We start from the raw sequence: 12,616 nt of genomic DNA, 5'->3' as shown, positions 1-12,616 counted from the left end.
CCATTAGATCCGCGTGAACTCACAGGCGCTCTAGAGATCACCAAATTAAAAAATTACAGTTTTCATACAAAGATTAGAACCCGGGATCTCTCGGCTCAGAAGCCAAGCACTTTGACACTCAGCCACCGCGCCTCCTAGAGCTCCAAATACTGACAAATATATTTTATTTAATTCTGAAGATGCTTATTTATTATTATTATTTATTATAGTATTTTTTAGACCGAAATTAAAAAAAGGCTTTTTATTATTGGGATAAGGATTAGATAAAAAAAACATTTGACAGCGATTATTTTAATTAGCAAGTGGGATATGTTGTTGAATGACCTAATCCCAAGAGGGGTTGAGTTCTAATTGATCTAGGTGCTCTGAGAAATTAAAGGCAGCACGGATACCCTCTTTCTCCACCACCTCTAGCCCCATTTCCACATAAGAGATTGGACCAAAGCGCACTGACCTCTTGTGATCCATGTGATCATATGTTGTATACGGCCGGCGTTTAACGAGGGCATCACGTGGCCAGCACAACCACCAACTGCCTTTCTTTCCCAACGTATGTCATGTGCCCATCGGTGTTGGTTGAACAAAGAGGTGTTGGTTGGACAAAGAGGTGTCCCAAAATTCCCGAAGTTCAAATCCCAGTCTTCACCAGGATTCGAACTGGAAACCCCATCGGTACGGAAGCCAAGCGCCTAACCACTAAGCCACCACACTAAATTGAAAATACTATTAATAACAAAGCGAGATTTGTATGTTATATCTTTTAACAGAATTTGGCTTTCTTTTTGTTTTTATTATATTTCGAAATATAAAAAATATTTAATAAAAATGTAATATCCGCCTACTTCTTATTAAATATTCACCTACACTGAATTGACCTTTGACAATTAACATAATTATTATGAAGCTTTATTAGTGGGGGAGGGAAGAGAGAATTGAGAAATCCCCCAGGCCTCCACTTGTGAGGGGGCAAATTAGTGGGTTTTTTTTTTACATTGAATATTAAATATTACGCAACTATAACTATATCTGATCGAGTATTGCGCGCAATTAATCGATAAAATACTTCTCTTTAATTAGTACTTACTAGCCTAGATCTACTCCAATTAAAAACAACACTGCAGCATTACACATGAACACATATACGTAATCCACGTGAAAAAGAAGAAAACACACACACACACACCCTTAGATCTAGCAAGAGAATAAAAAAAACAAGTGTGTAATTACATATTTCAAACAAGGCTCAAGCTGTTTATATAAACCAATAAAGACGGAGTCTGGCGGCCTAATAAATAAAGTGTCTACAGCATTTACATAAACAAGGCGGTGATAAACCGGGCCCACGAGGCACACAAGAGGCTTTATAATTAACTCCGTAAACTCCACAAACACGTTCACGCGAAACCGCTAAAAAAAAAAAGAAAGAAAGAAACATCTCAGGAATCTAAGAGTTAAATTTAACAAGATGACTAAAAAAATTGAAATTGGGCTGAGGGATGGGGGGGGGGGGGAGGGGGGCGTAATAAAAACGTGTATATATACACACACACACACACACAGGCGCAAGCGCGTGCGTCAAGTTGATGTTTGTTAAACAATAGTTTGAACGCGCGGTTCTTGTTTATCCACCGAGGCGAACTCCGAGATCAAAATAAGCTTATGAGGTTGGGTAATTTTTCTTTTAAGAGGAATTTTGGGGAAAGGGGGGGGGGATAAAACTAAGGAGGTGGTGGCGCACATACTAAATAACGCCCCCCCCCCCCACCCAGCACACAGAAACACACATTCTCCCAATTCTAGAGTCCGAGTCGTCGGGTGGAAATCGGTAGTAAGTAGAAACAAAAATAAATGTGTGACGTCGCGTGCGCTTTGTATGCGTGTGTGTGTCTGTGTGTGTGGTGTTAAGGTGAGTTGCAACCAAGATTAAGCACGCCCATATCTCTGTAACCGTGAGTAGAGTGGGTTTTTCTCTCCTCGTTACCAACGTAATAGCATACCATATTAAATACAGATACTAAGTTTGGATATATTTAGAAGCTATTCATATTTTAATTCCGTCACTAAATTTAAATTAAAATTATGCACGGAAAATGGAAACAGACGGAGCTAGAATGTTAGCTGTTTCGTTGCTATTAGCCTTATGAACAATACTTTTGGAATTTGAGATACAGGAAAAGTTCAGGATGTTTTGTTTATTTATGATGTAACATTTTCTATGTAATATCGGTACTTCTCATATATTCGAAATAAACCGCATGTGAAAGAATATTTCAATGTGAATTTCAGACAATATACATCAACATGACCGACTGAGACTGGCAATGAACAAGATAACTGGCTAAGAGCCTTGTCTATGCAGCAGTCAACGTAATTGATTGTCAATTATTACTTAGCTGTAACTGAAATTCGAAATTACAATTGCCATCGTGATACTAAAATCTTGGTAATTAATGTGTCTGTATGCCTTACCCATTGCGTATACGTCATCCCCCCCCCTTTACCCCCAACGCTCTAACGTCGACCCCCAGCCCCAATCCTATTTCCTGGACTCGGAATAAAAATTTATCTCAATTTATTTTTACTTTGTTTTATTTCTTCCGAGTTAAAAAAAAATATTCGAGATGAGGGAGGTGAAGCCAAGAGCAGATAACTACGCGATGAAGTGATCTGAACAGGAGTTCTCGTACTTTTCAAAGTCAAAGCATATAAATACTCCTTCTCCCCCCCCCCCCCCTAAAAAAAAAAAAAAGATCACATATAGGTAATTTTGTGTGTGTGTGTGTGTGTGGGGGGGGGTGATGAGTGAAAAACAGGAGGAAGTGGGGGGCGTGAAAAGGTTCGAAATGGACAGAACTATCAGAGACAGAGTGACGGAAGGGGAGGGGGAGGGTGAAGGTGAGTCTGTTGCTGCCAAGCTAGACCAAAACAGGGACAATTCTAGATAAGTGTCAATGTCAAAAGACAGTCAATGTCAGTCGTGTGTGTATCACTCTGAAGTTCCTGTCCAAGTCAGATACCTGAGTCAAGTAAGTAGACATCTTCTTTTACAAGTCTGATACCTGAGTCAAGTAAGTAGACATTTTCTTTTAGAGTAAAAATTAACCTTAACGAAACAAATCAGAAATCAAAATTCGATTAAAAAAAAACACAAAAACAAAACGGGGGAGGGGGGGGGCAATAGCCAAAATGACTGTAGTTTAGCCACAATTCAATAAGTTGAATTCTTCTTGTTTAAAATATGTGTATAATATGCACTATACGATTTGTGGCTATTTTGATTTGACATTGGTTAACTTCTTTATTAACTATTTCTGTACTTTAAAATAGTTTACATGTAGGTGCATACTACAGCAGACCAACAAGTTACGTTGCAAATCTGACAGACTCTTTGACGCAAAAGGTACTCGATGAACTGTCTTGGTGAAAATGCAAGAATTCCACAATTTAGAAAGACATTGCCATTGACTAGTTCCTTCAAAAGAAATAGTTTCACGTCATTGAACCGACGTTGAAAATGAAATGTCTTCATTTTGAAAGTATGTGAAGTTATACCATTTTCCAAAAATCACTCGCAGTCAATCGATGAAATAGACCAGAACTGAATTTTTTTCCAGCAATAAATTCATGGGTTTATACATAGGATAGCGAAAGATAAACCGCAACCTAGCGGGAGATTACTGTAGTCGTAAAGTAGGCGTGACCGAAAATCATGTTAGATGGAGTTGAGCCTTTGCCGAGGGCAGGAGATGCCAAAAGTTGTTATTAATGAGTGTGATTCGTTGGCACATTCAGCCATCGTTAGCAGTAGCGTGAATGTTGAAGAAAAAAAAAGGGGGGGGAGGTGGCGGGCGGATCCAGCATCGTTTGTTGTAGATTAGAAGAGGCGTTGGTTTTGAGAAGACAGGAGAGGGTAGTTGCCCCTAGCAATATGAAAGATTTCAATGCCTCCTTCCAGTTCCAGGCCCAGATTATAACATTATACGTGTCCGCGTGGTGGCCGAGTGGAAATACGCTTGGCGTAAGAACCGAGGGGTCTCGGATTCGAATCCTAGATCTTATGAGTATCTGACATTAGTTGTTTTTTTGGGGAAAATGGGGGAAAAAGCAGTTGGTCGTTGTGCTGATCACATGACACCCTCGTTAACCGTGGGCCATAGATACGCTTTACATCATCTGCCGTATAGGTCGCAAGGTCTGGGAGTGGTATTTACTTACTGTAATGCTAAAGCCATAAGTATATTTTTAGTCTATTTATAAAAGAACGGACTATTATAGTCAGGCGTTAGCTATTTGTGAGTTGGTATAATACGTTCGCTATTAGTATTCAATTTAGATTTCTTTTCTCGATTCTATTTAAAAACATAGTGTGTCCATATTTACTGATACAGTTTTTTTTTCTTGTACCAACAGCCACCGCGGCACAGCAAAAGCAGAAAATATAAAATCGCATTTCGTGTGTATTTCACGTCTGCTGATTTGCACGTGACCTCGTAGAACGAGACTTTGAGCCAGTTGCAATAACACGAGTTATACGAAAAGCAATATGTGCTAGGGGAATATATAATTAAAACATTGAAACCTCCCCTTTTTTTTTCAGAGCGAGGTGGGGCGATCTGATGCTTCAAGATATTTTTTTTTCTTCTTTTCGGGGGGAACTGAAATTTCTTTTTTTTTTTAGTTTTTATCTGTGGGTAAAGCTAAAACTAGATCACGAAATCGTCTTTCTGGCAAGTTCTTGAACTTTAAAGATTTGGGTGAACCTTTATTCCAAATATGACAAGTTAATATAGAGAAAGAAAGAAAGAAAGAGGATGGGTGGATAGTTGAAGGGAGAGACAGACAGGCTGACATACAAGCAAACAGAAATACAGAAACACACAGACAGACATCACAGACAGACATCACAGACAGACATCACAGACAAACAGACCGACAGACAGTCAGACAGATGGATAGATAGATAGATTGATAGATAGATAGACCGTAAGAAAAAGAAACAAAAAAAGGCGGGAATTTTAAAATTGACTAAAATACTCTTAAGACAATGAAAAAATTGGAAGAAGAATCTAGAGATAAAGAAGAGAAAAAAAAATTAGAAAAAGAAAAAAAAAAAAGGAAAAGAATGATCGTCTGCTACGAAGCGGCACCAGATCACACATGTGTACGTTTGATAACATCCTATTCCCCGCTATTATTTCCCTAAGGTCCAACATTAACTAGCTCCAGCCTCCCCCCTGAGATGGGACAAGGCAGAAAACAGGTGTCGAGATTACACGCGCCCGCGTTTACAGGGTCCATCAATCGATTCCGATACTTAGATCTACCCTGTAAACCCCTGTTGAAACATCGAATCAGGAAGGCGATTTTCTTTTGATTTTGAATATCGTATTCGAATACTAGTGCTTTGTAGTTTGAAGATTATACGAATCTCAAAGGCGTTTCTTACTGCCTGTGTATCGTTCTTTTTTTTTGATGTGTCGAATACTGCTCGCAAAGCTGTGTGTGCGTGTGTGTGTGCTTGACACAGTGTGTTGAAAGTACGAAACAGACAAACAAAAAGTACAGGTCTGTTTAAAAGAGACCAGTGAAATTAAAAAATATATATATTTAAAACCAAAGCTTATCTAAGGGGAACTCCTCGTTTATAGACGTATCAATATTGTAAGATGCATTTCGTTTTTTTGCTGTCAAACAAAATTAATTACTAACCACTATTCAACAAAGAAATTGGTATATTTGTTTTATTCTTGTTTTGTCAAGAAGTGCAAAGTTTCCACTTGATCCGAGAATGTGAAGTGGGGAAAATGATTTTTAGCCTTTACTTAGGCCCTTGAACAAGACTGTAATCTGGGCCATCATCAGAAAAAGGAGGGTGCAAACAAGACTGTAGTCCGGGGCCCCATCTTGTGTACGTATTTGAAAACTTTTTTGGGGGCATTTGACGAGGAAGGCAGAGGGTCCCACCTATACCTAATTTCTGGGGCCCAAATATTTCTGGCGTGCGTTGAATCTCGGCCGTCTAACAAAAAATCTTCACTGGGACTCAAACTAGTCATTTCTCGTTTCGGAACCCAAGCGCTTCACCACTCAGCCACCACTTTAGAACGGGGGGATAGATGAGAACTATTTCTATCAAAACATGGACTTCTTCTGTCTGGTGCTGCACTCGAGACTCAAAGGCTAGACTCTCTGAAATGCTTTGCTCTTAACGCCTGCTCCTAAAGTGTGGTATCGATACCTTGTCTGTCATTTATGGCGGGAAGATAAAGTTTTGCAGAAGGAAGCGATGATATGGAAGACTTGATATTTTTATTTAAAAAATATTTTTAAAATCACTCTCGTGTTTAAGACACGTCATATATTACCAATGTATTATCTGGGTGTAATCTCAACGAGTCACTCAGCTGATATAAATCATTCTTCTATGATTGTATTTATCATTTTAGATTAGAAAAAAAATATCTTCGTAAAGGATGAAAGAAAGAAGAGCGACAGATGGAGGTATGAAAAAGGATTAAATAAAAGGTGAAAGATCAAAAATGGGAGAGCTAGTGTTTGGGAAAAGGGGGGGGGGGAAGAAAGTGAGGTGAGAGAAGTATAGTGAGGGGGGGGGGGGAGAGGACAAGAGAGTGAGGAGTGTAAGAGGCTTAGACAAAGCTGAAAGAAGAGAAAAGAACTAGAAAGAATGGACGGGAGATGACGGGACAAACGAGAAGAAAACAAGGAGTCCGCAACCTTTTTTAAATCTTAAACAAATAAGATTAAAGCAAGTCTATTCTTACGAAACACTACTGCAAATGACACACATATTATCTCTTATGCTGGCGATTGGGGAAGGGAGTATCTAGGAGGTGTATATGCTCATCAGTTCACACAGCTCGAGTTAAAACCTCTACATGAAAAACATTTCACCAGTAAGCGACTTCAAACCCCAAACGGTGAGGTAGGCAAACGGCCTCTGCTTCACAATCACACACCCCAAACATTATCATTTTGATTGAATTTCTTCAAAGAAGGAACAAATAACGTCCCCTGTGGTACCACATTCTGTGCGGTGGTTTTCTTGATTTTTATATCCGGCTCATTAGTGGTCAGCTTACGTGTTCAGAAAAAAATATATAGTTTGGAGCCTGTCAGAAGCTATGCGGGACGATGATGGAGCGAGATAGGCCACGCTTTACAGGTGGATGCTAGGACGCACCTGGACATCATCCCAATGAGATTGTCGCAAAAAGGCACGCAAGTGTCTGCCTCAACATCCCCGCACAGTTCCACATCCCTATGAGGAGGAGGGGGAGAGAGGTCAGCTTGGTCGTGATAGATGTGTTTTCAAATATAAATATAGAAACTAGAACTATTTCCGTTCCCGAATAGCGCGATGCTATATAAATAGTAATTTTGAAATATGCAATTGCACTTTAGAGAGGAACTATGTAAGCAAATGAATCCAGGACCAAAAAAAAAATAACACATACAGAGAGAGGGAGAGAGAGGGGAGAGAGGGGGAGAGAGAGACAGAGAGAGAGGGAGAGAGAGCGAGAGAGAGGGAGAGAGAGAGGGAGAGAGAGCGAGAGAGAGGGAGAGAGAGAGGGAGTTGGAGGGAGAGATAGAGAGGGGGAGAGAGAGACAGAGAGAGAGGGAGAGAGAGCGAGAGAGAGGGAGAGAGAGAGGGAGTTGGAGGGAGAGATAGAGAGGGGGAGAGAGAGAGGGAGAGAGAGGGAGGGGAGAGAGAGGGAGGGGAGAGAGGGAGGGGATAGAAAGAGAGGGAGAGAGGGAGAAGAAGGGAGGGGGAGAAATAGAAGGAGAAACAGATGCGATTAGAGAGAAGTTATGAGAAACATGAGAAGGGAGAGAAATCATGGCGTAAAAGAAACGTTGTATCAAGAGAATTACAAATACCAATATTAAGACAATGTCTGCCTGAGAGAGAAAGAGAGAGAGAAAAAGAGAGAGAGAGAACGAGGAAGAAAGAGAGGCTTTACAAAACAGAGAAATAAAAAAATAAAAATTAAATTAAAGCTTTTATGTAGCGCTACTTTCATGCTTACAGCATGCTCAGAGCGCTATGGTCCAATCTCATTTGTGGATCAGTGGTGCCTTCAGCACTCAGTAAACACAACTCTTCTCGAGTCGAGGGTCAAACCTCGAGCCCCCTTCATAGATATCCAAGCCTCTCGACCACGCTTTCCACGAGAGAAGACAAAGACGAGAGGAAAGAAAAATAAGAATTATTTGAAAAGAAGATAAAAGAAACAAATGGACTGAAAGAATTAGATGAAGAAAAGGTGGATACAAAGAAAATATATGAAGTATTTTTTTATTTGTACAGAAAAGAAATTAGGACTCAAAACAACGAAATAAAATGCTTTTTTTAAAACTAGAAACAGTAGTTTCCAGTTGACTGTGTTGTCATAGTTACAGTAAACATATCCCAGCAAACCATAAAGTGTGAAGATGTTCGTTATACACAAACAAACATACACAAACATGCCAAGCCAACAAACTAGTTCTCGGATCTGCAACACCAGACGATGACTTGACGAGGGATATGTTTAAAAACAAAACAAAAAACAAAATAGATAACCTTCCGGGACCTGATGCAGCACGGGTAATAAGAAGTCAGCTTCCTGTTATGAGCACAGCAGGGCGTGATATGGATAACACACTACATTCTACAGGAGTAGTTTGGGGGTCGATACGAAGTATAACAACGTATGAGAATCATGGACATTACAAAGTATAGTCATTCCCGATATAATCTCAATCAAAAATTAATTTCCATTTCCGAATTCTTCTTCTTTTTTGTTGATCTATATTTGTTGAGGTTATGCATAATTTTTACAAATACATCATTGCTTATTGTATTCCAATGCAAATTTGTTATATTTAATTTAGATTAATGATTCTGCTGTATGCAATAGTGTACATTCCAAGTATATAAATCTGTCTCTGTTTACATTCACAAGTATATGAAATTAGCATATATTTTATGCATACATTTTAATATCAGTTGTAATAAAACAAGTATTAAAGGACAAAACGACACCTTATAGTTTAAGAAAACAACACTAAATAAAATATAAATAATATTATATAATATTGTAACATATATTTAAGCATACACTTTTTTTTTATAAATTTTATTATCAGTTATCTATATTATGAGTTACCCCCCTTGACGACGTCAATGGCACTGAGGTTATCTCCCGAATGATAAACTATTTTTTTTTTTCCTTTGGCAACAGTTTAAGCCTTAAGTCTTGGTAGAGATTCTACACAGTACAGGTACATTTTTATTTATTTTTATTTCCTTTTTTAAAAATATTTGTTATTTCGAAACGGGCCAATAATTTAATTTAGTGATGGAGGGGAAATTAAGTCTCTCTGGTAATCTCCCTTCTAATGCAAAGATATAAATTTCATTTAGCAAACTGCATTAAATGCCTATGCATTTCGTCCAAACTGGATTTTAAAATTCGAAAGAAATATGGATAAAAATATCAATCTTCTAATTATCAAGACTAACATTTCTATTTTATATTTTAATTTTTTTTTTTTGTACTATACCAAAAATTGGCAATGTACGTGCTACAGAAAGAGAGAGAGAGAGAGAGAGAGAGAAAGACTTACATTATTCTTTCACTGCTAATAGTTTACAGCAGTTTAGTTGTAAGTAAAGTAAAGTTTCTCCTTTCAGACTTCGTAGTCTATAGCGCAGATGATGTAAAGGTCATTTGTTTCAGCGGCCCACGGTTAATGAGGGTGTCATGTGGTCAGCACAACGATCAACCGCCTTTACTTTTCCCCAACTAAAGGCAGGTAGGTACCCATTAGAGCTGGGTGGAGGCGCACAAAGAGCTCAAAATTAAAAATCCCGGTCTTCACCAAGATTCGAACCCGAGACCTCGGTTCGGAAGCCATGCGCTTTACCGATCAGCCACCGCGCATAGATGTACTATTATATTATCATTAACAAGAATATGCTTCATATACCAAAACTTGAACTCCCCACTACCCTCCAACAAACAAACCACGTTTTTCTTCTGTACAATTAATGTAAACACACAAATTTTACTAATTATGATTCTATTAGGCCCTGCTGGTTTATCTCTCCCGAGTTCCGATGACTCAAAAAGCCCAGCTTGTGACATAGAAATATTCTTATTGATTAAAAAAAAAATATCAGCATTAGGACCATGGCTTAAGTCAACAGAACGTCAGTTGTAAATCAACAAAAAGGGACTCTTATTGCTAGCGTGATGCATCAATGATGCGCCTGGTCATCCGCTTACATAGTTGCGCCACTATGAGTAAAAAAAAATATATTTTGGTTATAGATATCTAGTAACGCACCTACGCAGGCGTAATAAAAACAGCTACGGCCGTCAGATCAGATAAAAATAGATTTAGACGCCTTGAGACCGGCTCGTGAGATTAGATAGTAACTCTATAAACCTTTATCACGTAAGGTCTAGGGTAAAGAGAAGTTCGCGAAGAGAGAGGATTTGGAGGGAGGGGGGTGAACAGGAAAGATAGGGAGCAGGAAAGGGCGCCTGGCGAGATCGTTCGGAAATCTCTGACGTAAAGATAAGGACAGGTACATGAGATAAAGTTTTATAGAACAGGGGAGGAGGGCTGGGCTAGAGGGCCAAGGATGGAGTTACGTCAGCGATTCTCACACCGATTGGATGTACCCCCTTTCCAACACCCCGACACGTCTTAAAAAGTCCACTATACACAGATTTCCGCGTTACTTTTGTTTCCTTCATTACATTAGTACAATGTGTGTGTGTCTCCAAGGTAACGAGGAAAGGGGAGCGTTTGTTGTTTTTGTTTTGGTGGTGTAGGATGATGAAACGAGGAGCTGGTCTGTCATAATGGATGCTAACGTAGGTCACTTGGATGATTGTTTAGAGGAGATTTTTTGAATGAGAGACGCGAGACAGAAAGGACGTATTTTTTTATTTATTTATTTATTTTTGTAGTGAGTTATACCCCTTGTTTCATTTATCATTTCACTTGCTTCCGCTTATATCTCATTTCAAGTTGAATCTATATATATATTGTTATAACTCTGCCATGCACACCGCCATCGAAGTAGTGCAATAGGTGCGCACAGTTAGAGACTAGACAGAGAAGGAATGTTGACACTGAGGCAGCTAACGAAGTCCCGCCCATGTCTAGAGCTGATGAAGAAGCTATGCTCAAAGCAGTTTTTGTGATGTCCCGATGGGTCGCCATCAGGTCAATTTATTACGATTATAATACATTCTATTCACATTTAATTAAAATAAAGTCGGTTCAAGTTTTAAAGTCGGTTCAAGTTTTAAAGTCGGTTCAAGTTTCAAGCTTATTTTAAAAAGAATGAAATTCGCCTACATAGGTTTAGTTGTACTAGATGTTTGGAGAGACAAACCAACGACCGAGCAAAACTAAATACTGACTTCCTTAACAAAATCTCGGTTTTACTCATTAACCACGAGAGTGTACCCCCGTAGCCACGGGTTGAGATGCGCTGAACTCAAAGTAGCCAAAGACAGATTCTGTTGGAGCTTGAGATGATAAATTATATATTTAGGAGTATTTAGAGCTGTGAGACGAAGTGTGTCATAATTTTCAAATTCAATCGGGTCTGTGTACGGCTAAAACTAGCAAGTGATAGAAAGTTCCAAAATGTATTCACAATAATAGAAAGACATCAGGCATTGAGTTCTAGCCTACTGGTAGTAACAAGATTTCAGTGAAAGTTTTGACAAGGACTTATAAAAGGAAGTTATTTTAAAGGCTGAGAAAGTCTTCCTTACATTGCCCAGACGTAAAAGCTCTTTCTAACATTTCCCAAAACTCCGTCAAGACCAAGTCTTTCTTATTCATTTAATCTAGACCCACCCAAATCTATATTTCATTACTGTTGTAGACGGTTGTTGACTTGTAGTACCAAACTGCTGGTAGACAACTAAAACGCTGTAGGAGTATTATATTTTAACTTGTAAAACTTGAAATAACTTTAGTAACTTCTTTGTGAATAAAGATTTTATAAAGATTTTTGCAATATAGAAAAATTCAACTTGAGATGAAATACAATAAATAGAATAGACTTAAGTCTTAATAAAATGGTTTTTGAACAAAATCAAACGCACTACAAAAAAAAAAAAACACGTCTTTTCACTCTGGCAATCTGACGTTGTCTGTAATACCAAAGACCACTGACTGACAATGCCGCTTCTCTTGCATCATTCACACTGTATAGTTAACCTCGTCCCATCGACACCATAGAAACACACACAAACAAACACACACTCATAACACTCACTCCGCGTCTGTACGACGTGGCAACGAGCTATTGGTCTTAACTGCCCACAGGTTGTGACGTTGCAGGTCAGTGTTGAGGCCTGCTATGACGAATGGTCTCGATGGAATGACGTACTTCTGAATATCTCTGATTTAGACTCAGTGTGTGGGTGTGTTGTCACAATGAAGTTTTAAACATTTATGGACTGCATTCGTTATTCCTGTTCAATGTTTCAAATGTTGTACTTTTGTTTTCCTGCTGTTAGTCGAGATCATTTTTTTAATATCAGCTAAGTGAAAAGAACGCAAATACTTATAAATTTGG

The 12,616-nt window shown here is 38.7% G+C and overlaps 1 protein-coding gene across 10 annotated transcripts in view; it reads right to left on the bottom strand.

The window, feature by feature from the left end:
* The window catches only part of LOC106061977 (neuron navigator 3-like), a 474,243-nt gene that overhangs the window by 97,996 nt on the left and 363,631 nt on the right, over positions 1–12,616 (bottom strand). The gene's annotated exons all lie outside the window — the stretch shown is intronic.

This window comes from Biomphalaria glabrata, chromosome 6, assembly GCF_947242115.1.
Source record: "Biomphalaria glabrata chromosome 6, xgBioGlab47.1, whole genome shotgun sequence".
Classification (NCBI taxonomy): Eukaryota; Metazoa; Mollusca; class Gastropoda; family Planorbidae; genus Biomphalaria; species Biomphalaria glabrata.
This window is presented reverse-complemented; position numbering and strand designations above follow the sequence as displayed.